The sequence below is a fragment of the Lithobates pipiens genome, unplaced genomic scaffold (genome assembly GCF_037356315.1).
Source record: "Lithobates pipiens isolate NorthernLeopardFrog02 unplaced genomic scaffold, aLitPip1_a1.2 Scaffold_30, whole genome shotgun sequence".
NCBI classification, from domain to species: Eukaryota; Metazoa; Chordata; class Amphibia; order Anura; family Ranidae; genus Lithobates; species Lithobates pipiens.
This window is the reverse complement of record NW_027507791.1, coordinates 45,784,629-45,810,830: the sequence shown is the minus strand read 5'-3', so window position 1 is coordinate 45,810,830 and position 26,202 is coordinate 45,784,629. Positions and strand designations below refer to the sequence as shown.

General features: G+C 45.4%; 1 long non-coding RNA gene across 1 annotated transcript; it reads right to left on the bottom strand.

Annotated features, from left to right (window-relative positions):
- Nucleotides 1-845: 845 nt before the first annotated feature.
- On the bottom strand, nucleotides 846-21,083 carry LOC143942760 (uncharacterized). The gene is made up of 4 exons (XR_013264836.1): nucleotides 20,777-21,083; nucleotides 15,187-15,216; nucleotides 10,495-10,515; nucleotides 846-8,994 (listed from the first exon to the last, which is right to left on the bottom strand). It is a non-coding gene; the product is annotated as an uncharacterized LOC143942760 (long non-coding RNA).
- Nucleotides 21,084-26,202: the final 5,119 nt, after the last annotated feature.

Here is a 26,202-nt window from a genome sequence, read left to right as displayed (position 1 = left end):
AGCCAATCTTGCGAAAGTACGAATTACAAAATTACGACGAGAAGTGTTTTTTAATAAACGGAAAATGTATTCTAACGAAAGTACGAATGTAATTAAATCTACGAAAGTACGAAATTAGTCTCACGGAAATACGAATCATTTCAAATCAACGAAAAGATAACTCTTACGAAAATACGAACGAGTCCGAAAATGAAAACCCACGTCTTACGAAATTACGAATCGTTACCAATCAACGGAAACGAACAGAAACAAAACAATTATTTTCTGTTGTGCACATATCTAGTTACAATCGTATCTTAACTATCAATCAAAATCCACTTCTCCATGTGTGGCATATCGATTGAATGGGTTGTCACCTCTATTCGGAGAGGTGAATCGGAAAGTAATCAGACATTTATCGAAGTGTGTATGGCTGGCATTACACAGTTGCAAAAAATAGAAATGTAACTGGAAATACCTTTTTTTTTCTCATGTTCGCCTAAGCGAGGATGACGTATCCAGCCACCGCCGTCCTTCTAGGATGTCTACATCACACATCCCAGGAGGCAAAGCACCAGATTCCATGTATGGTTAGACACACTGTAGGTCTGGGCCAGTTTTGGCTCCCCAAGACTATTGACCACAAATGTTGGACCCATGGTTCTTCCAGACTGATGACTGTCACTTTCTCTTCCTTTCTGGAAAAAATATTACTGCCCACATCCGTGACTACACTGATAAGTACCTGTGACCCCTAAATTCTCTTTGGCTAATGGACACCCTGATCTCTCCAAAATATGGGCTGCATCTAAAAGATCATCCAGGTTATTTTTTTATGTACAGTATATATTTATCACACAACACAATTTTACTTCAGTCATTTTTTATTGACGTTTTCTTCAATACATTCACCTGCTCAATGCCTCGAAAAATTCCCTTTTGATGGGATGTAACTTCAATGAGTGCAATCAAAGCTATGTAAACATTGCAGTTGAAATGTAACATTGACAAGTATGCCCGTTGCTCAGAGTTCACTCAACGCCCAACTTTGGCCAACATTTTTCTTTATCTTTGAAAACATCAAGAAAGAAACTTAAGCTGCCCATACACCAGTAGATTTTCCAAAGAACATTGTTGGGATATTAGTGCGAAAATTCTCAACAGTACATTTGATGACATGATGAATGTCGTTCGAAAATACTTCAAAAAGACATTTGCTGTTAACAGTTGATTTTGGAGTGAATGGATTTTCCCAAAGGAAAACCCCATTAGCTGTTTGTTGGAGAAAAAAAATGCCATTCTACTTCTATTTCATCACTGCAATTGAATATGAACATTGTTTTGATCCCGGTAACAATTAAAAATTTTCTATGAACATTCTTAAAATCAACAAATAGTCCTACTAGTGTATGGCCAGTTTTAGAAAACGGGTCCTCAAATTTTCTGAGAAAAGGGTTAAGATCACTATCCTTCAGACCTCAAAAGGGCTGGGCTGTGTTTAAAGATCTCTGCCTGTGGGAGAAAAAATATTGTGGGTGAAAGGACTAGTGCCCCATCAAAATCATGTCCCATTCTTGATATCAGTGGGTGGTATAGTGTCTCATCATTGGTGTCAGTGGGAGGAATAGTGTCCCATTCTTGGTATCAGTGGGAAGAATAGTGAGCCATCATTGGTGTCAGTGGGAGGAATAGTGCCCCATCATTGGTGTTAGTGGGAAAAATAGTGTCCCATTCTTGGTATCAGTGGGAGGAATAGTGGCCCATCATTGATGTCATTGGGAGGAATAGTGGCCCATTCTTGGTATCAGTGGGAGGAATAGTGCCCCATCATTGGTGTCAGTGGGAGGAATGGTGTCCCATTCTTGGTATCAGTGGGAGGAATAGTGCCCCATCATTGGTATCAGTGGGAGGAATAGTGCCCCATCATTGGTATCAGTGGGAGGAATAGTGCCCCATCATTGGTGTCAGTGGGAGGAATAGTGCCCCATTCTTGGTATCAGTGGGAGGAATAGCGTTCCCATCATTGTTGTCAGTGGAAGGAATAGTGTCCCACTCTTGGTGTCAGTGGAAGAGATAGTATCCCATCGTTGGTATCAGTAGAAGGAATAGTGTTCCTATAGTTGGGGACAGTGTAAGGCATAGTGTTCCCATAGTGTTATTGGGAGGAATGTCATTGGAAGAGATAAGGGTTATTTACTAAAACTGGAGAGTGCAAAATCTGGTGCAGTTCTGCATAGAAACCAATTAGCTATCAGGTTTTATTGGCAAAGCTTAATTGAACAAACTGAAAGTCAAAAGCTGATTGGTTACCATGCAGAACTGCACCAGATTCTGAGTGCACCAGTTTTAGCAAATCTCTCCCCTAGAGTATCCCATTGTCTGTGTCAGTGGAAGGGATAGGGTTCCCATCCTTGGTGTTAGTGGGGGGAGTAGTGCCCCATCATTGGTGTCAGAAGGAGATATTGTATCGCATTATTGGTGTCAGTAGAAGGAATAGTGTCCTTTTCTTGATGTCAGTTGATGGAATAGTGCCCCATGGTTGCTGTCAGTTGGAGGAGGAATAGTTTCCCCCATTGGTGTGAAATGAGAAGAATAGCTCCTCATTGTTGGTGTCAATGAGAAGAATTAATCTTTGGTCTCAGTGGGAGAAGTAGTCCCTTCCGTTGGTATCAGTGGGGGAAATAGTGCACCAAGGGCCAGTTAGAGGCAGGCATAGGACCACTGTGATATAGGGGTTAATTTACTATAGGAGAAAAGAAGGCAGTTGCTCCGAAGCTTAGTAAATTAGATAAAGGTTCACTTTGCAAAGAATAACCAATCACACGCAAGGAAAAAACAAACAAAAAAAAAACAGCATTCTTGCCTGCACAGGATTGGATGATGGAAGTCAGCAGAGCTTCTGCTCATTTACCAAGCTTTGGAGCAACTGCATAGTGCAAAATCTATTTGCCCTTAGTAAGTAAACCTCATAGTGTCCGTCACTTTTTTGTGGTAAAATTTTAAATATGGATGACACACCGACTGCTAAAGTGTTCTTAAAACCCACAAATTTATTCTACATCAGAAATATCTATACTCCAGTTATCCTAACTTTTTCTGGCATTTCACATCCTGATGAACGGGTGCCCTTCAAAACCACCAAAGCATGTTGGATGTGTGCCGGCCCTTCTAATCCATCAATCTACCCCTATAACAGCCTCCAATCTTCTGGAATGGCTTTCCAGAAGATTTTGGATGGTGCCTTTGTTAATAATTGGTTTTATGCATTGGATTCTGGAACGGGAAGTCCAACAAGCTCACATATTGTGTATGCCTTAGCTCGAAATGGTACTTTTTGATCTAAGGCAGTGATTCTCAACCAAGGTTCGGTGGAACCCTAGGGTTCCTCCAGAGGTTGCTAGGGGTTCCTTCAGCATTGGGTAATTGCTGACTCTCAGATAAGTTCCCACCGACACCATTGATCTTTTTAGCTATCTGTAAGGAGAGGTAATTCTTCCCAATGACCACAAGTGTAAGGACTATTCTTCCCACTGACCATCACACTAAGGTATCTTAGTATTTCAAATTTTTATCAGGGGTTCCTCGAGACCGGAGAATTATTTCAAAGGTTCCTCTGTGTTGAAAAGGTTGAGAAAGGCTGATCTAAGGGTTGCCTCGCCAGAGTACAAAGGTGGAGAAAGCCAGCAACATCAGTAATCCTTTAAAAAATACTTTATCGGTTACATCAGAGTGACAGTAAAATGATAAGGTTGACGCGTTTCGGCAAAGAACCTTAGTCGGTTGCCTCACCAGAGTGACAAGGGAAATAGACAAGCAGCGACAATTGAGTGTAGTAAGCTTGGTAAAGCACTTTAATTCACAAAGTTGGCAACTCACCTAAATAGAGCTCTAGTTATGTGAGTTGCCAATTTTGTGAATTAAAGGGCTTTTACGCTCAGGTGGCACTGCTTGTCTCTTTCCTTTGATATGTATGCAGATTTGCTTCTAACTCCCCCAGCCGGCATTCACTGTACTGTGTAGTTGGACTATTTATATGGATTATATACTGTACTTATTTACAGTATTTTGGTTTTGTTTTATTAATCCTATTTTACCATCTACATATTAGAACCTAACCGTTTGGCACTGTTTTTCTTCCCTCCTCTTAGTGAGCCCCTATCTCTTGTTTTTTTGGGCTCGCTACGCTTGAATGCGTCTGTGTCCCCTTGAGGTGGATCTTCTTTCACAGAACCGGTACCGAGAACAGGAAAAAAAGGCCATTATAAGCCAAGCTTAAAAAAATTGAGCCCCTGTAATGGGACACAGCCAGCAATTAAAACCTGTTGGAAGTTCTATCCTTTGCTTGCTATCCCCAAGGCTAGAAGAAATGTTGGTTGGAGTTGAGTTTTAACACTAGGAACAACTGAGTGCTTCCCAGCTACAGGTATGCTTCAATTCTGTATTCTGTATTCCCAGGTTTTGTGAGCTGCACTGAGTCAAAGTGAATAAAGCCAGCAGCATATGGCATTTTATGGTGCCATTCCACTAAGGGAACTCAGTCGCTATGCCCACGCAATGTCTCTCGATGACATTGCCCCCATAAGAGGACAGTTGGGTGGAGCAGGACACAGAACATGAAAGCTTTGACTTGGTCCTTGGCATCGGACCTGGACTTGGCATTGCAACAGAGATTCTTCCTCAAAGAGAAATTAGGAAGCACATGGGCGCCTAAGGCCATATGACATACGAATGGGCATATTTTCTCACTCAGGACCCACAGTCACCTATCAAATGTACTTACGTATAGATGTGCATGCATACAGACAGGGGCGAACTGACCATTCGGCCACTTGGGCACTGCCCAAGGGCCCCAGGCCACTAGAGGGCCCCATCAGGGTTGCCAGCCTCAGTAAAACCAGGGACAATATGTAAAAATCTGTGTTTTTTTTTTACATCTGACTCTGAAATGTCCCTTACCAACATCCTTTTGGTCTAAAAATCCTGAGATTATAGCTGCCCCACCTCTCCAGTACCTTCTCAGCCAATAGAAACATGTCTGTGTATACTGTGTGTACATGTATGTGTATACTGTGTGATTGTATTTTGTGTGTGTATACTGTGTGGCCCCATAATCTCTGATTGCCTGGGGGCCCCATAATCTCCTATTGCCCGGGGGCCCCATGAGTTGTCAGTCCGCCCCTGCATACAGACGTACAACCCTGCTGGATGCAGGCTGTCTGCCTCCAAGATTGTACATCCATATTCTGTGCTTGCACAAGTACCGATATACAGACTGGGTTGTATCTTCACATACATACAAGTATTTACACAAGTAACGGAATATTTGCATCTACAGGTACATTCTCTATGCAGCAGCTGTGGGTCCTTGCCAAGGAAATACGCCTGGTTTTTACATCATACAGCCCAGACGTCTGTGTCCCTGAAGCCTTATACTGTGTAGGCATTTTTTAAAAAAATTTTTAAATAAAGTTTAGCATTTTCAAAATGGTTTTGCATCTTTCTATTTAACTTTTGTGTATAAAATAAAATGCATATTTACAGAATGCATGCATGACACAGGATTCACAGAACATTTTCTCAGATGCTGTTTGCCTTCAGACTCTCTGTGCTTGAGAGTCAGCCACGGCAAGCTTCCATTATCGAGCTTATCTATTTAGCAAATGCATCTAAAAAAATAGATCAGTTAAAAAAAAATAAAAAAAAAGACAGTGGTGTGCTGCATAAAATGTCACAACTTCTGCCAAATGTATGTTGGCCTATGCTCCAATATTGGATAATCGGGTTCTCAGTCTATCAAGCATTAACCCAGTATGCAAAGCAGAACCATTACATTCAACTATCCAATCTGGGCTGTATAAAACACAATGCATATTTACAGAATGCATGCATGACACGGGGTTCACGGAGCATTTGTCAGATGCTGTTTGCCTTCAGACTCTCTGTGCTTGAGAGTAAGCCATGGCAAGCTTCCATTATCAAGCTCATCTATTTAGCAAATGCATCTAAATAAATAGATCAGTTAAAAAAAATAAAAATAAAAAGACAGTGGTGTGCTGCATAAAATGTCACAACTTCTGCCAAACGTATGTTGGCCTATGCTCCAATATTGGATAATCGGGTTCTCAGTCTATCAAGCATTAACCAGTATGCAAAGCAGAACCAACTATCCAATCTGGGCTGTATAAAACACAATGCATATTTACAGAATGCATGCATGACACAAGGTTCACAGAGCATTTGTCAGATGCTGTTTGCCTTCAGACTCTCTGTGCTTGAGAGTAAGCCATGGCAAGCTTCCGTTATTGAGCTCTGTGGATGACACGAGGCGGTAGTCAGGTGCATAAAAAAACAAGCTTGGAGCTCCACCTGCTGTCTGTCTTGTCAAAGCTTTGGTAACCTTTAGTTACAGTATAAACATTATTATTATAACATCTTTTTAGCAAATGCATATAAAAAAAACAAAAAAAACATTCAGACCAGTTAAAAAAAATAATAAAAAAAGACAGTGATAAAAGGTCACAGCATCTGCTAAACGTATGTTGGCATATGCTCTAATATTGGATAAGCGATTCTCAGTCTAAGGCCGCGTACACACGGGCGGATTGTCTGCCCAACTAAGTTCGTCAGACAATCCGACAGACAGTCCGTTCAAAATTTGAATGAACGGACTTGACCACACACGATGAGCAGACAGTCCGCTGAAAGCGTGTGCGATGACGTGTACAGCACGTACGACGGGACTAGAAAAACGACGTCCTATACACAGCAATGCAACCTTCGGCCGTTTAAATCCTTTCTGAGCATGCGCCATACTTAGTCCGTCCAACTTGCCTACACACGAGCGGACTGTCCGCTGAAACCAAGTTTGGACGGACAAAACCAAGTTTGGACGGACAAAACCAAGTTTGGACGGACAAAACCAAGTTTGGACGGACAAAATTACGGAAATTCCGTAAGACTTTGTTCGTCAGACTGTCCGCTGAAAAAGTCAGCTGAAGCCCACACACGAGCGGATTGTCCGCTGAAACACGGTTCAGCGGACTAAGTTGGGCGGACAATCCTCTCGTGTGTACGCGGCCTCACTCAGCATTAACCAGTGTTCAAACCAGAACCACCATTATGTGCAACTATCCAATCTGGGCTGTATAAGGCAGTTGCAGGTGGTACTCACCATTTACAAACTTTCCCAGTAGTACTCTCCTGCCCCCACCTCCTTGGCACTACCCAACACTGCCCCATCTCCCAAGTACCGACCCCGCGGTGCTTAATAATAAACTACATGGATGTGCAAATACAAAACAAAAAAGTAAATAAAATCAATTTATAAAAAGTCCCTTTCACAACGAAACCTACTATGATATAACAGTTACATGGGCCACTGTAGATACATAGGTCTGCTGTATTGAGGATTAAAGCTTTGGACCCACTCTGGAGATCCTTGGTGTGCTGGTGACATTTTTTTGCTTTGACTTGACACGGATTCAGCCGTTGACGGCTACAGCACCCACTTAGACGCACAGCCGTTTCTACAGGAACGTGTACGTTGGATTAGTGCGTATCAAGACTTCTGATCATCACCAAGCAATCCTGGGAGGTGGCCATGCCCCTCCCTTCAGCACACAGTAGGCGACTGACCTCCTCTACTGTGCATGTTTCTCTATGAAACTGTATAGAGGAGGTGTGTTCATTCTCTCCACTCAGGTCTCAGCTTACACTCATTGGCTAATGGTAAGACCAATCACAAGGACATCTTAGAAAAACCTTTAGGTCTAAGGCAAACTGAGCAAATAAGGAATGTGCTGATTAAATACAGTATGGTGGTCAAAGACAGGTCAATAAAGCTTGTGATCTCACAGATGGGAGTGGAGGTCACAGTCTTAGCACCAATAACGCACATCTGAGGTGTTCAATGAGTCCAGAGGAGAGAGTGTTTTTGTTCTTTGCTAAAGTGACAAACCTATGAGTAGCAATCACACCTACTATTTTTGTGGGGCACGGTGAACTCAGCTGCCTTGCCCTCAAAATGGCTCATCCGCTTGATAGGTATTTCCAATTATATCCACCGCAGACTCGTGACCATGTGAGGTTCTCTCTGTATTTTAGCGTCAGTGTTGCATAAGAGGAAGCTTTATGAGCTTTTTTTTAAATATTGGTACAGTAATGCCCCGGTCCGTACACGCGATCGGACTTTCTGACAACAAAACCGTGCAATTTTGTCCGAAGGTTGTTGGCTCCAACTTGTCTTGCATACACACAGTCACACAAATGTTGGCCAACAATTACGTTCGTAGTGATGTACTAGACGTACTACGTGTTTTTTCAGCTCTTTAGCACCACCCTTTGGGCTCCTTCTGCTAATTCCGTGTTAGTAGAAGTTTGGCGAGTGTTGATTCACGCTTTTTCTTTTTTTGCATTTTTCATTTAGCGCTATTATTATTATTATTCTTGATATCACTTGAAAAAAAAAAAGCCTTTGATAATTCATTTGCGATAACTCCATCAGTATCACCAGCAAAGCAGCTCCATCAGTATCCCTTTAAAGAAGAAGAGAATTGTGCTCGGCATTTGGAGACTTCATAATTTGCCACGTCACGAATGTCAATTCTCCATTATGAACGCTAGTTTAAAAGGCCGGCCGCTTCTGCTTCTGAGCATGCGTGAGCTTTTGTGCAACGGACTTGGGTAGACATGAGCGGAAAGTCTGACAACAAAATTTTGTTGGTGGAAAATTTGAGAACCTATTAGCCAACGTTTGTTGGCGGAAAGTCCTACAAAAAACGTTCGACGGAGTGTGCACGCGGTCAGACTTTACGCCAACAAGCTCACGTCCAACATTTCCCAGCGGAAAGTCCGATCTGGCGTGGAATTGCCTGGATGGCTTTGGTTAGCAATTAACTCACTGATGGATTCCAGATTTTGCTTCCCATAAACATGACTTGAAGTTGTCCAGTTTAGCTGTAGATGAGGTATTCATCAAATACTGGCCACCAAAAAGCAACAGGTCATTCATTTGCTCTGGAAAGAGAAAAAAAAAGGTAAAATCATAGGAATATAAAAAGATTACGTTATTATTGTTAATACTCAAAGTTGATATTTTGGCTTTGGAAGCTTGCTTATTGAATCCCACCCCAACCCAGCTTCTTGTCTTTTAAGGACTACAAGAATTAAATCTTCCCCATTCTACTGTAAAAATTCAGTGCCAAGTAGGGTGGCCATACACGGATAACAGATCCCTTTATCCACGCTACACAGAGTGGATGGGCAAATCTCCTGCTGTGCTTCCAAAATCTCCCGCCGGCTGTCCAAAATACCCCGAACATCGGCTGGCTCTGATTGGATGCAGCCATTTTTCAGCTGACAATCTTCCATCTGTTTTTTCAGATTTTTCAATTAAAGGATGTTGGACAGGAAGTGGCTAACAAGGTCACCTACTGAGGAAATGCCATCTGGTTCCTGAGTAACTGGATGCAATTCTTACAATATATTGCCTACTAAGCAGCTGCCAGCCCATTCAAATACACAATATTACCAAAAGTATTGGGACACCTGCCTTTACACGCACATGAAATTTAATGGCGTCCCAGTCTTAGTCCGTAGGGTTCAATATTGAGTTGGCCCACCTTATGCAGTTATAACAGCTTCAACTCTTCTGGGAAGGCTGTACATAAGGTTTAGGAGTGTGTCTATGGGAATGTTTGACCATTCTTCCAGAAGTGCATTTGTGAGGTCAGGCACTGATGTTGGACGGGAAGGCCTGGCTCACAGTCTCCGCTCTAATTCATCCCAAAGGTGTTATCTCAAGCGTCTCTTCTCCATAGAGATTAAGTTCAGCGCTCGTAACCTTTCCTCATAACTAATGTCCTTCAGACCCTTTATTAGTTTTATTGCCCTTCTCTGGACTCTATCCAGTTAAAGTACATACTTCCTGAGGACTGGTGCCCAGAACTGGACAGCATACTCCAGGTGCGGACGGAACATAGTCTTGTAGACCGGGAGAATTATCGTTTTATCTCTGAAGTTGATCCCCTTTTTAATGCCAATATTCTGTTTGCTTTGTTATCAGTGGCTTGGCATTGCATGTCATTGCTGAGCCTGTCATCTACTAGGACCCCCAGGACCTTCTCCATGCTAGATTCCCCCTAGAGGTTCTCCTCCCAGTGTATAGATTGCATTCATATTTTTGCCACCCAAATGCTTTATTTTACATTTTTCTACATTGAACCTCATTTGCCATGTAGTTGCCCACCCCATTCATTTGTTCAGATCTTCTTGCAAGTTCATATGCGTGTAAAGGCAGGTGTCCCAATACTTTTGGTAATATCGTGTACGAGAGATAAAAAGGTGAAGATAAATAAGAGACATAAGATAATAATAGACAGAAGATGAAACAATATCACATAAAAAAATAATAAAAATAATATATATATATATATATATATATATATATATATATATATATATATATATATATATAAACAATAATAACAATTTGCATTAATAAGATGATTTGCTTACCTGATGAGAAACGTTAGACCACTTTGAAGGCAAATATAGAAAGAGAAGTAATTAGATAACTCAAAATGTACAAAACTAAGACAAATTTTACTATGACAAGTATTTTAAAGAAAAAATACGTTTTTCCTGTTCTTAAATAGTATTATTATTTATTCAGTATTATTTTTAACCAACTTGCTCAATTTTAAGCAGAATTCGGGTAGTCTACTAGTCAAAATTGTTATACTTCTCCCCTGTCTCGAGTGCAGCTTTCTTTTTTTACTTTAACTTTTATGTGATGTTTTCTACCTTATAACTGTAGTGAAAAAAAGGTTACCTGACCACCCCTGCTTTTTCTTGTCTTCCTGTGATCTCACTGGTGGAGGAGTCTTGTGAAATCGGCACACAATTAGTGACACCCACACCAACAGTGATAGAAATTGTCTATCTAACCTAAACATTGTCTATCTAACCTAAACATTGTCTATCTAACCTAAAAAAAAAAAATTGCTTTACCTAAATGTGAACAATAGAACACAGTAAATCAGTTGCCGCGTTTTACTTCTGCGGTGGATTAAGTCCCATGACTTAGTGTGCACAGGGCTCTATAGTAACGCTTCCTCATTCAGATGAAACTGGCTTAGTGGAAAGTTTATGCACCATATACCGCACAGCAGAAGTGAATTACACCATTTGTCCCCATGATACTTGGTGGGTCTAGTGCAGGGGTCTCCAAAGTAGGGCCCACAGGCCATATCAGGCCCACAAGGTAATTTTTTCCAGCCCGTAGGTAGAGATCTCAGACTCACTGCAGGCATGGTTTCTGCCAGTGGCGTCCTTAGGGGGTGGCTTTTGGAGCTATAGCCCAGAATCTGGAGCCCATAGCCCCGAGTCTCTGAAGGGGTCCCCAAGGGGAGGGGGGCTCTATGGGGATCCTGATGTAAGTGGGGGGCACTCTGGGGACCCTGATGCAAGGGAGAGGCTCTCTGGGGGCCCTGATTTAAGGGGGGCTCTCTGGGGACCTTGATTTAAGGGGGGGCTCTCTGGGGACCTTGATTTAAGGGGGAGGCTCTCTGGAGACCCTGATGTAAGTGGGGGCTCTCTGGGGACCCTGATGTAAGTGGGGGGCTCTCTGGGGTCCCTGATGCAAGGGGGAAGCTCTTTGGGGATCCTGATTTTAAGGGAAAGGCTCTCTGGGACCCCGATTTAAGGGAGAGGCTATTTGGGGACCCCGATTTAAGGCAGAGGCTCTTTGGGGACCCTGATGTAAGGGGGGCTCTCTGGGGACCCCAATGTAAGGGGGGGCTCTGGGAACCTTGATGTAAGTGAGTGGGAGGGGCTCTCTGGGAACCCCGATGCAAGGGGGAAGCTCTCTGGGGGATCTGATGTAAGGGGAAGGCTCTCTGGGGACCCTGATCTAAGGGGGCTCTCTGGGGACTTTGATGTAAGTGGGGGGCCTTCTGGGGATATATATATATATATATATATATATATATATATACACACACACACACGCGTATATTAATGTATATACATGAGTATGCCCATCCGAGCGTATGACTTTCTTTACTATGATGCTATGGGCTCTAGCCCCTGATCTTTTGTAGACCTAGCAACCCCCCTGGCCTCTGCTCAAGTTTTGTCAGGTTACGGGACCTGCGCTGTTTACTCACCCACTGGCAGTATGCAGCGTAGGTCCCACAACCCGACAAAGCCTGTGCCTCCTGGCTCTTCACTGTGTTGTTGGTTGCCAGGACTGCTGGTGTCCTAAGCAACCAATGAATTACTTCATTGTGGACCTGCCGCACCTCTCGGCTTCCACCCTGCCATTAACATTAGTGTAATTTTTTATACAGGGCGGGAGCTTGGAAGCACAGCCAATCTAACCACCTCCACAGGCACACTGCACAGGTAAAGAATACTGATGTAAACGGGAAATGCGAGGTGGACATGGAGACATATGTGTTTGGGTGACCTGATGAGGTCACGTGTTGGGGTACCCTGATGGGGTCAAGTGTGGAGATGCCCTGATGGAGACACGTGTGGGGGTGCCCTGATGGAGACACATGTGGGGGTGCCCTTCTGGGGTCACGTCTGGGGCTGTCCTGATGGGGACACCTGTGGGGGTGTCCTGATGGAGTCAAGTGTCTGGGTGCCCTGATGGGGACATGTGTGGGGGTACCCTGATGGGGACACGTGTGGGGGTCCCCTGATGGAGACACGTGTGGGGGACCCTAATGGGGACACTTGAATGGCAGCCATGATAAAGACATGTGTCGGGGTCTCGATGGGGACACGTGTGGGGGACTCTGATGTGGACACATGTGTGGGGGCCCTGACGGGGTCACATGTGTGGGGGGCATTCATGGGAACACATATGGATGGCCCTGATAGGGACAAAGATTTATAGAGAATTATAGAGACTCTGATGCGGACCAATACTGCCTGTCAAATTCTATTCTATTCCACTGCTGTGGGTTAATTTATGAATAACTGAATATTTGAATGTGTGTAAAATATATACGATGTGGGCGGTGGCCCTCAAAGTCAAAAGTTTGAAGACCCCTTGTCTAGTGTTAGTGCCGGTTCACACCACAGCGACTTGGAATCCGACTTGTCAGACCTCAAGTCGCCCCAAGTCGCTGGACATAAGAAATTCCATTGAAGTGAACGAGAGCCATCTTAATGTACACTACTGAAGTCGCTCCGACTTCGGAAAAGGTTCCTGTACTACTTCAAGGTGACTTCTAGCCGACTTGTTCCCATAGATTTCAATGGAAGTCGCCTCCAAGTCGGATCCTTATCTTAATTGATGTGGTTTGGATCTGACATTACAGGAAGACTACCCAGGAATTCCCTGAAGTTCCTTCGAAGTTGCCTGGCTAAGTTGTGCCGACTTTCAGGTCGCTGTAGTGTGAACCGGCACTGAGGATTGTCAAACAATGGCAGTAACATTTAAAGGCACATAGTGGGAAGGGCAGGGAAGAGGAAGAAAACAATAAAGAGCAGCACATTTGTACACCGAGCCTCAGAGAAGCAGATGGGACGGAAACAGGTGGTGGCTGGAATTCTGCTTTAAGTTTGAAGGAGCTTTTAAACATGTACTACTACCAGCCGGTAGCTAATAAGAACAAAGTCATATGTCATGATCTGAATACTTGTTCCTGATCACTGACAGTGTTCAATGTTTCTCTATGCAGGTTTCCATCAAACTGTGCACGATGACCAAAGTTCTAGATATGTCTACAGCAAAAGTGGTTGGACTTCTTCCTAATGGAACCACCAGAAGTCAACGTATTGACATTATGAATGCAACTGTCAGCCAATCATTGATCTGGATATCTGGATATTTGTCACCCAATAAAAATATTTAGTAATGACCAGCATATCTGGGGGCCTACGGACTGCCAAAAATGTGTTTTTCTCTTTGGGGGTCTTGACTTATAGACTGTGGAATCCTTGTTTAAAGATGGCTGACACCATCCATTGTGAGGTGAGCTACTGTCTTACAGGAAAGGTCAACGGATATAAAATCAGGTTGGCAGCAAGCGCTGAGCCAGTGGCTACTGTTCCATTTATGCCGCGTACACACGAGCGAATTGTCGGCGTACTTAGTCCGCCGAAACGCATTTCACCGGAAAATCCCATCATGTGTGGGCTTCAGCGGACTTTTTCAGCGTAAAGTCCGGCGGACTTAGAAAGTAGTTTTGCACTCCAATCTTTCCGCCGGACTTGGGTTTCAGCGGACAATACGTTTGTGAGTATGCTAGTCTGGCAGACTTAGGCCGCGTACACACGGGCGGATTGTCTGTCCAACTTAGTCCGCTGAACAGTGTTTCAGCGGACAATCCGCTCGTGTGTGGGCTTCAGCGGACTTTTTCAGCGGACAGTCTGACGAACAAAGTCTTACAGAATTTCCGTAAGACAGTCCGTTCAAACTTGGTTTCAGCGGACAGTCCGCTCGTGTGTAGGCAAGTTCGACGTACTAAGTTGGGCGCATGCTCAGAAAGGATTTACACGGCGAAGGTTGCATTGCAGTGTATTGGACGTCGAATTTCTAGTCCCGTCGTACGTGCTGTACACGTCATCGTGCACGGTTTCAGCGGACTGTTCGTTCATCGTGTGTGGTCAAGTCCGTTCATTCAAAATTTGAACGGACTGTCTGTCAGACTGTCTGACGAACTTAGTTGGGCGGACAATCCGCCCGTGTGTACGCGGCCTAAGAATGACGCATGCTCAGAAGCAAGTACAAAAAAGGAAGCTATTGGCTACTGGCTATTGAACTTCCTTTTTCTAGTCCCGTCGTACGTGCTGTACGTCATCGCGCTAGCAAACGCTGGACTTTCTGTGTGTCCATGTGTGGCCAAGTCCGTTCGGTAGAAAGTCCGCTGGACTATCCGCCGGATTGTTTGCCGGACTAAGTCATCCAGATTGTTTGAGATTGGCCCTAGAACTTAGTCCCCACTCCAACCCCCTAGTGTTTTCTGTATTCCCTTTTGGAAAAAAATATATGGCAAAACAGTGTCATGGTCATCTTAACAACATAATATCAGTTTTCCATCTTGCCATCTAATGTCTTTTTTAAAATGTAGACAATTATAACAGAATTGTAAAATGAAGCCATTTGTTTTTGGAATTCAGTTCCAAAAGTTTCAATTATTCAAATAACTTTCAATATTTTTTTTATCAATAATTGACTATACTTTACTGTACCTTCTTCCGCCTGAGCTACTGGTCCATAACCTGAAATAGAATGAAACACATTGGTTTTTATATATATCGAACACGAAGCTCATCCCTAGTTAGGATGCTGGCAGCCCTAGAAACCAATGATGGTACTATGATAGCACAATCAGGGGGGCCTGAACTGGAGACTGAAGGGTAGATTTATAGTTGTTGGGGAGAAATGGAGACCAAAGGCTGACCTGAAGACCTGTGTAAGACCAGCAGTGGGCCAGGTAAATTCTTGCAGTAGGCTGGATTTGGCCTGCAAGTCGTAGTTTGGAGAACTTTGTTTAGACCCTGGATTTGTACCAGTTCATTTAGGTTGCAGTGATATTACTCCCTGCAGGTGTTATATTTTCTGTAAAATAATTTAGGGCTTGCAAAAAATGTCAGGCTCTTTAAAAGGGGCCCTGCCCATTCCTAAGGTAACAATATTGCTTTAGCAACCCCATGGTTCTCACAAGTATCCTCATCTTTGGGCCGCCTTTTGTATGCTTCATCTGGGCTCTATGGAGGCATGTACTGGCCATCGGGACTACAGGGAGTTTCCCGGTGGGCCGATGGCTCAGTGGGCCAGTTAGGTGCAGTCCTGGAGCCGCTCCTCTCTGACAGTGAGTGATCGCAATTTCACTCCTGTTAGGAGGAGCAGCTGCCCTCACTTGCTAGAGAGAGCATTAGGCTTTCTGCTCCCTCCAACCTGCAGGGTGGAGATAGACAGCTGGCAGACATTCCATCCTCTCTCCCCTTATCACTTGTCACTTATCACATTACTGGAGAGAGGAACGAGAAGCTGCCTTCAAAACTTGTCCCCCTCTTCGGTTCTTCTGCCGGGCCACCGCGCCTTCTTATAGCTCTTTTACAGGCGGTGGCCCGGTCTTCTGTCGCCGCCGTCGCCGCCTTCCGTTCTTCTTCTTCTTCTTCTCCAGGAGATGTTGCCTCGACGCTCTCTCCGGCCGGAATGCCAGGGACGCGCTCCGCTGCCACTTATATAGGGACAATGGGGCAGTGTCACATGGCTTTATGTCACATGGGTTGGTCACATGGGTTGATGTCACATGGGGACTATGACATCGTAAGGGGGCGGGGTCACCATGTGACCAACCCATGTGACATAAAGCCATGTGACACCGCCCCATTGTCCCTATATAAGTGGCCGCGCAGTGCGTCCCTGGCATTCCGGCCGGAGAGATCGTCGAGGCAACATCTCCTGAAGAAGAAGAACGGAAGGCGACGGCGGCGACAGAGGCGACAGAAGACCGGGCCACCGCCTGTAAAAGAGCTATAAGAAGGCGCGGTGGCCCGGCAGAAGAACCGAAGAGGGGGACAAGACCCCCGAAGACAGGAGAAGAGGCCGGCGGCGAGGAAGAAAGCCGGACTCCTCCGCTAGTAAAAGAGCTACAAGAAGATAGCGGAGGAGTCCCGCAAGAAGACCCCCGAAGACGGAAGACCCCCGGAGCTGTGCAATAAAATATTTTAACCCTGTGTTGTTGTTTTTTTTTACTTTTTTTCCACAGGTGAATGGGTAGGGGTACATTGTACCCCATATTCATTCACATAGGGTGGGGGGCCGGTATCCGGGGGCCCCCTTATTAAAGGGGGCTCCCGGGTTCCGATAAGCCCCCCGCCCACAGACCCCGACAACCAACGGCCAGGGTTGTCGGGAAGAGGCCCTTGTCCTCATCAACATGGGGACAAGGTGCTTTGGGGTGGGGGGGCCGCGCGACCCCCCCTTCCCCAAGGCACCCCCCCATGTTGAGAGCACGCGGCCTGGTACGGCTCAGGAGGGGGGCGCTCGCTCGCCCCCCTTTCCTGGCCGGCCGGATAGCGTGCTCGGACAAGGGTCTGTTGTGGACTTGGGGGGGACCCCCACGCCGATTTTTTTCGTTGGGGTTCCCCTTTAAGTCCATACCAGGCGGCGGGGCCAGCGGCGTCTCCTTCGCGGGCCCCGCCTACCTGCATACCCGCTCCAAATGAGCGGACTTTTCTCCGGGCGGGAAAAGTCTGCTCATTTCAAAAGTACGGCGGACTGGCACACACACGGGCGGACTGTCCGCTGAAATGCGAGTCCAACGGACAGTATTTCCAACATTCCGAAATACTTAGTCCGCCAGACTGCACGCTGAAAAAGTCCGCTGAAGCCCACACACGAGTGGACTGTCCGCTGAAATGTGTTTCGGCGGACTAAGTTGGGCAGACAGTCCGCCCGTGTGTACGCGGCTTTAGTTTTGCAATTGTAGGTAGAAATCCATTCTGCAGCAATCCCACTGGCTGGTACAAGGAGTCAGAACATGGTGGGGAAATCAGAACATCACTCTGGTGACACCCACTGTAGCAGCAACATTTTGCAGACATGGTGACCATCCAAGCTAATACACCCAGATTTGCCTAATTGTGACTGGCAGAAATCAATAAGCCAGTTGCTGTGTGTTACTGCTGCAGAGGATTTTCTGAGTTCCATGATTGAGTTTGCACAGAAAAGAGGAAAATGTTATACTTACCTGACGGTAATTTTCCTTTCCCGATACAGAGCATGACAGCATATACGTATGGGTAGGCTCCGTCCCCTGCCCTATTCCAGGACCCGTTATACTATAAAAGTAGGTCTCCTCCCAGCAGGCTCATTCTCGTAAATAAGGATCACTGTGAAGCCCTTTCGGGAGGGACCTATATGCTGTCATGCTTTGTATCAGGAAAGGAAAATTACCATCAGGTAAGTATAAACTTTTCCTCTTTCCTGACACAGCATGACAGCATATACGCATGGGATGTACCAAATCACCAGACAACAAGGGTGGGTACTGCTGTTTAAGTCGAGGATTAGATCTATCCCCACTATTGACGGAACTATATTGTAGCTAAGGCCACTGGATCCACTTTAAAATGGGCCCCCAACATGTTGAATGTACACCAGGTCGTAGTTTACACATTAGTTCTGGAGGGACTCCTTTGGAGTTCCGTCCACGGATGCGCAATCCACCTGGAAAAATGGTCTCTACTGTCAGGAAATGTTCCATCCACTGATAATATCTGTCTTTTGGCATGCAGTACTGAGGTCCACCAGCAGGTGTCTCCTGGCAGTTTGGAACTGCCAGGAGAGCTTTTCCCTGCTGATGTTATGTCATCTTTGGGCTGCAGTACTGGCGTCCACCAGCGGATGGATCCTGGCAGTATGGAGCAGACAGCACCTCCTGCAATCAGGTGTGACTTGAGGCCAATCACAGGCCTATAAATAGCTGGCAAGCACTCACATGTTTGCCTTGGTATCGTCCTTGTGCCCTGACCTGCTGCGTGTGATCCTAAGCCTCATTCTGAACCTGTTCCTGTGCCCTACCCTGTTCCACCTGTTACCATTCTCCCTGCCCTGCAGTCTGATCCGTCCATCCTCTCCCTGTCCTGTGTTCCTACCCCATCTGCTGATCTCCCCGTGTATGACCTTGGCCGGGCTTGTGTCTCTGATTCTGGACTGCCCTTGTTTATCTACTGATCCTCTGTGCATGACCCTGGCCTGCCTATCGTTTACGATTCTGGTATTTCCCATTTATTGTACATATCTGTTTGTTGTTATTTGGGGGTCTCTGTTGGTTGATTTATTGCACTGTGTGGTTGTATTTATATTATTCACTTCCCTTAATAAATCGATATATTTCACTTATACACGTTTGGGTTTCCTCTATTGCAGTCCACACAGTTCTGGTCTTATCTGATATATGACATCTACCCTCAATTGATGGATTTGTCCTATGAGTCATGATGAAGGAGCAATCTCTAGAGACCAGATATCATCGCCCCTCTTATCCTGGATCTTGAGGAGGGAAGGTCTCTCCCATATAGGTGTTCATGTCTGCCTGTACAGCGGGGAGCTTCATCACAGGAGAGGCTTGAACCTGTGTGGCTTGGCCAGTTGAATCCGGCAAGGTGAGGGAAAAGAAGAATCCTGCTTTCAGCAGTAGCATAACCGGCTGTAGCTAGAGACCAGATACCATCGCCCCTCTTATCCTGGATCTTGAAGAGGGAAGGTCTCCCCCATATAGGCGTTCATGTCTGCCTGTACAGCGGGGAGCTTCATCACAGGAAAGGCTTGAACCTGTCCGGCTTGGCCAGATGAATCCGGCAAGGTGAGGGAAAAGAAGAATCCTGCTTTCAGCAGTAGCATAACCGGCTGTAGCTAGAAACCAGATACCATCGCCCCTCTTATCCTGGATCTTGAAGAGGGAAGGTCTCCACCATATAGGCGTTCATGTCTGCCTGTACAGCAGGGAGCTTCATCACAGGAGAGGCTTGAACCTGTGCGGCTTGGCGAGATGAATCCGGCAAGGTGAGGGAAAAGAAAAATCCTGCTTTCAGCAGTAGCATAACCAACTGTAGCAGTGAGGGAAAAAAAGAGAATGTGGCCTGCAGGGAGCAGACCTACTTTTATAGTATAACCAGTCCTGGAATAGGGCAGGGGGCGTATATGCGGTAAGGGCGGTGGACCAATAGGCGACGCGTTTGTGGAGCATACGCTCCTTCTTCAGGCCTTTGCGGAGCATGCGCTCCTTCTTCAGGCCTGAAGAAGGAGCGCATGCTCCGCAAACTGTTTTTAATCTACTCTTGTGAGTACATATGCAATATTTGCTCATTCAAATTGATTAACATACCACACTTATGCTGCGTACACACGATCGAATTGTCCGGCGTACTTAGTCCGCCAAAACGCATTTCACCGGACAATTCGACCGTGTGTGGGCTTCAGCGGACTTTCTCAGCGTAAAGTCCGGCGGACTTAGAAAGTATTTTTGCAGTCCAATCTTTCCGCCGGACTTGGGTTTCAGCGGACAATACGTTCGTCAGTATGCTAGTCCGGCGGACTAAGAATGACACATGCTCAGAAGCAAGTACAAAAAGGAAGCTATTGGCTACTGGCTATTGAACTTCCTTTTTCTAGTCCCGTCGTACGTGTTGTACGTCATCGCGCTAGCAAACGCCGGACTTTGTGTGTCCGTGTGTGGCCAAGTCCGTTCGGTAGAAAGTCCGCCGGACTATCCGCCGGATTGTTTGCCGGACTAAGTTTGCCGGACAATTCGATCGCGTGTACGCGGCATTAAAGTGGTGCCTCTGTGCTTCTTTTCCCCAGCCTTCTCAAGAATTTGCGTCTCATCTCCACTGGGCTGCCTTCAAGTGCCATATTATGGACTATTATGGATTTTATACAGTCATTTACTTGCAATTGTTTTTCCCAGAACAGACAAATTTAAAAGCGTAACATAAAATTTCCATCTTGACACCTTGGCGTTGATTTACTAAAACCGGAGAGTGCAAGATCTGGTGTAGCTCTTCATGGTAGCCAATCAGCTTCTAACTTCAGTTTGTTCAATTAAGCTTTGACAAAAAAAAAACCTGGAAGCTGATTGGTTTCTATGCAGAGCTGCACCAGATTTTGCACTCTTCAGTTTTAGTAAATCGACCCTCCTATGTTTTTTTTTAATCTCGACAATGGTAAAAGAATTATGAAATTAAGTTATTCATTTCTGGAATTAAATGAGTTGTGCTTATTCAAATAACTTTCAATATATTTTTTTCTATCAATAATTTACTGTACCTTGAGGTATATTGTCGTTCTGAGGTACTGGTTCATGATCTGAAATAGAATTAAGCAAATTTTTGCATTTGATTTTAGTAGTTTTTAACCACTTTCAGACCGGACCATTTTGCTGGTAAATGACCAGAGGTCTTTTTACACTTTGGCACTGCGCTGCTTTAACTGGTAATTGCGCGGTCATGCAATGTTGTACCCAAACAAAATTTGCGTCCTTTTCTTCCCAAAAATAGAGCTTTCTTTTGATGGTATTTGATTGCCTCTGCGATTTTTATTTTTTGCGATATAAACGTAAAAAGACCGCAAATTTTGAAAAAAAATGATATTTTCTACTTTTTGTTATTAGAAAAATCCAATAAACTCAATTTTAGTCATACATTTAGGCCAAAATGTATTCAGCCACATGTCTTTGGTAAAAAAAAAGTCAATAATTGTATATTTATTGGTTTGCGCAAAAGTTGTCACATCTACAAACTAAGGTACGTTTTCTGGAATTTACGCAGCTTTTAGTTTACGACTGCCTATCTCATTTCTTGAGGTGCTAAAATGGCAGGGCAGTACAAAACCCCCCCAAATGACCCCATTTTGGAAAGTAGACCCCCTAAGGAAATTGATAAGAGGCATGTTGAGCCCATTGAATATTTTATTTTTTTGCCTCAAGCGATTGAATAATGACAAAAAAAAATTTTTTTTTTTTTTTTTACACAAAGTTGTCACTAAATGATATATTGCTCACACATGCTATGGGCGTATGTGAAATGACACCCCAAAATAAATTCTGCTGCTTCTCCTGAGTACGGGGATACCACATATGTGGGACTTTTTGGGAGCCTAGCTGCGTACGGGGCCCCGAAAACCAAGCACCGCCTTCAGGCTTTCTAAGGGCGTAAATTTTTGAGTTCACTTCTCACTACCTATTACAGTTTTGAAGGCCATAAAATGCCAAGATGGCACAAAACCCCCACAAATGACCCCATTTTAGAAAGTAGACACCCCAAGCTATTTGCTGAGAGGCATGTTGAGTTCATGGAATATTTTATATTTTGCCACAAGTTGCGGGAAAATTACAAACTTTTTTTTTTTTTTTTTTTTTTCACAAAGTTGTCACTAAATGATATATTGCTCACACATGCCATGGGCATATGTGAAATGACACCCCAAAATAAATTCTGCTGCTTATCCTGAGTACGGGGATACCACATATGTGGGACTTTTTGGGAGCCTAGCCGCGTACGGGGCCCCGAAAACCAAGCACCGCCTTCAGGCTTTCTAAGGGCGTAAATTTTTGAGTTCACTTCTCACTACCTATTACAGTTTTGAAGGCCATAAAATGCCAAGATGGCACAAAACCCCCACAAATGACCCCATTTTAGAAAGTAGACACCCCAAGCTATTTGCTGAGAGGCATGTTGAGTCCATGGAATATTTTATATTTTGCCACAAGTTGCGGGAAAATTACAAACTTTTTATTTTTTTATTTTTTTTCACAAAGTTGTCACTAAATGATATATTGCTCACGCATGCCATGGGCATATGTGAAATGACACCCCAAAATAAATTCTGCTGCTTCTCCTGAGTACGGGGATACCACATATGTGGGACTTTTTGGGAGCCTAGCCGCGTACGGGGCCCCGAAAACCAAGCACCGCCTTCAGGCTTTCTAAGGGCGTAAATTTTTGAGTTCACTTCTCACTACCTATTACAGTTTTGAAGGCCATAAAATGCCAAGATGGCACAAAACCCCCACAAATGACCCCATTTTAGAAAGTAGACACCCCAAGCTATTTGCTGAGAGGCATGTTGAGTCCATGGAATATTTTATATTTTGCCACAAGTTGCGGGAAAATTACAAACTTTTTATTTTTTTATTTTTTTTCACAAAGTTGTCACTAAATGATATATTGCTCACGCATGCCATGGGCATATGTGAAATGACACCCCAAAATAAATTCTGCTGCTTCTCCTGAGTACGGGGATACCACATATGTGGGACTTTTTGGGAGCCTAGCCGCGTACGGGGCCCCGAAAACCAAGCACCGCCTTCAGGCTTTCTAAGGGCGTTACAGTTTTGAAGGCCATAAAATGCCAAGATGGCACAAACCCCCCCCAAATGACCCCATTTTGGAAAGTAGACACCCCTAAATTTAGGGGTACACTAGTGAGACTAGGTAATAAATGGCGGGTGCCCTGAAACTATAAAAAAATAACTAACCAACCAGCGTCACCTGTAACAGTTATATGGTGATCACTGGTGAAAGGGTTAACTAGGGGGCAATCAGGGGGCTTTATGCGGTAGTATATGGGGGTCCCTGGCGCTATAAAAAGCTGCGGCGAACCTAAATACCTACCTGCCTAACTAGCGTCACCTGTGACACTAATACAGCGATCAGAAAAACGATCGCTTATTAGGCTGGGTTCACACTGGAGCGATGCGGGAACGCCACGAATGCGCGGCGGGTTCCCGCATCGCATGCCTCCCGGCGGCAGTTCACACTGCCCTATGCGAACTGCTGGGAGTGTCAGTGAAATGTTACTGACACCCCCAGATCAGTTCGCATATCGCAGTGCGATCTGCAAACTCGGATCGCATGGTGTGAACACCCATGCGATCCGATTCTGCTGCGGGCCAAAAAAAGGGTCCCGTGCGAATTTGCGGCGGGTGCGGCGGGTGTGGCGGGTGCGGCGAATGGCTGAACTCGAATCGCACAGAGATCGGATGTGATTTGCACTGCAGTGCGGTGCGAATCACATCCGTTCTCAAACCGCTGCAATGTGAACCCAGCCTTAGTGACACTGGCGACGGGGGGTGATCACGGGGTTAAACCTTTATTGGGGGGGTTAGGGGGGTACCTTAGAACTAAAGGGGGCTAACCCTAACTGCCCTAACAGTTATTAGTCACAAATGACACCCGCCGGGTGATCAGGGGGTTAAACCTTTATTAGGTAATAAATGGCGGGTGCCCTGAAACTATAAAAAAATAACTAACCAACCAGCGTCACCTGTAACAGTTATATGGTGATCACAGGTGAAAGGGTTAACTAGGGGGCAATCAGGGGGCTTTATGCGGTAGTATATGGGGGTCCCTGGCGCTATAAAAAGCTGCGGCGAACCTAAATACCTACCTGCCTAACTAGCGTCACCTGTGACACTAATACGGCGATCAGAAAAATGATCGCTTATTAGGCTGGGTTCACACTGGAGCGATGCGGAAACGCCGCGAATCCGCGGCGGGTTCCCGCATCGCATGCCTCCCGGCGGCAGTTCACACTGCCCTATGCGAACTGCTGGGAGTGTCAGTGAAATGTTACTGACACCCCCAGATCAGTTCGCATATCGCAGTGCGATCTGCAAACTCGGATCGCATGGTGTGAACACCCATGCGATCCGATTCTGCTGCGGGCCAAAAAAAGGGTCCCGTGCGAATTTGCGGCGGGTGCGGCGGGTGCGGCGGGTGCGGCGAATGGCTGAACTCGAATCGCACAGAGATCGGATGTGATTTGCACTGCAGTGCGGTGCGAATCACATTCGTTCTCATAAACCGCTGCAATGTGAACCCAGCCTTAGTGACACTGGCGACGGGGGGTGATCACGGGGTTAAACCTTTATTGGGGGGGTTAGGGGGGTACATTAGAACTAAAGGGGGCTAACTCTAACTGCCCTAACAGTTATTACAGTCACAAATGACACCAATGCAAAAAAAAATAAAAAATGACATTGGTGTCACTGTGACTGGGGGGCAGGGGTAATTGGGGGGGTGATCGGGGGGTAAAGGGGGGGTGTGAGTGTGCCTGGCATGTTCTACTGTGTGTGTAGAGTGTTGGTGCAACTCACCGATCCGCTCTCCTCCGTGTCGGAACGAAAAATACCGACACGGAGGAGAGAATACATCACTTCCTCTCCTGTGTTTACATTACAGGAGAGGAAGTGATGTCACGGGGGATTTCCATTCGTCGAGAGCGATCACGAGGGGGTGGCCATGAATGAATGGCCGCCCCCTCATCCCGGATCGCTCTCGAAGGAATGCCGACCGCCGCAGGCACCGGGGGGGGGCCCGATCGGGCCCCCCACCCGCGGGCAGGCAGGGACTTATATATACGCCCATATGCCTGCCCGTGCCATTCTGCCGACGTATATCGTCGTGCGGCGGTCGGCAAGTGGTTAATTAAATGTTTTAGGGTTTGTAAAAAAAATGTCAGGGTCATTTAAAGGGGGCCCTGCTCCGTAAGGTAACAATATTAATTTGGTTTCCCTATGCTCACCCTAATGCCCCATACACACGATAGGATTTTCCAACAACAAAACCGTGGGATTTTTTTCAGAAGGATGTTGGTTCAAACTTGTCTTGCATACACACCGGTCACACAAATGTTTTCGGAAATTCCGAACGCCAAGAACGCAGCGACGTAAAACACGTACGATGAGCCGAGGAAAATTAAGATCAATATCCAGTGTGGCTCTTCTGCTTGATTCCGAGCATGCGTGGACTTTTGTGCGTCGGAAATTGTGTACGCACGCTCAGAATTTTCGACAAGTCTCGTTGTCGGAAAATTTGAGAACCTGCTCTCAAACATTTGTTGGTGGAAATTCCGACAACAAATGTTCTATGGAGACTTTCCGACAACAAGCTCGCATCCAACATTTGTTGTCGGAAAATCCTATCGTGTGTACGGCCCATAACTCATAAGTATCCACATCTTCGTTCAGACATTTGTATCCTAAGCCTGAGCTCTATGGCCTCAACTCTTTGAGTTATGATTATACCCCACCCTTTCCTGCTTCCTGCCCTTTCTTCTGCTACCATGTGAGACCCCAGCATTTGACAGTTGACTGACATGAGGGCAAGGCTTAATCCTAACTTTTAAAGCCCTGACTACAGGGGCGGACTGACAACTCATGGGGCCCCTGGGCAATAGGAGATTATGGGGCCCCCAGGCAATCAGAGATTATGGGGGCACACAGTATACACAAACACACACACACACACACACAATATACAATCACACAGTATGCACAGACATGTTTCTATTGGCTGAGAAGGTACTGGAGAGGTGGGACAGCTATAATCTCAGGATTTTTAGACCAAAGGGATGTCGGTAAGGGACATTTCAAAGACAGATGTAAAAAAAAACACAACTTTTTACATACTGTCCCTGAGTTTACTGAGGCTGGCAACCTTGATGGGGTCCCCTAGTGGCATGGGGCCCTCGGGCAGTGCCCAAGTGGCCCAATGGTCAGTCCGCCCCTGCCTGACTACTACCCGATTCTTAAGCTAAACATACGCTACACAATAGATCTACCACCAGCTATGTGGTAGATGGGTCTGCCTTATGGATTTTCAAGGTTTGTCATCATATTAAATAGTTTGGGTACCGTATTTTTCGGACTATAAGGCGCACGTAAAAGCCTAAATTTTCTCCCAAAAACGACC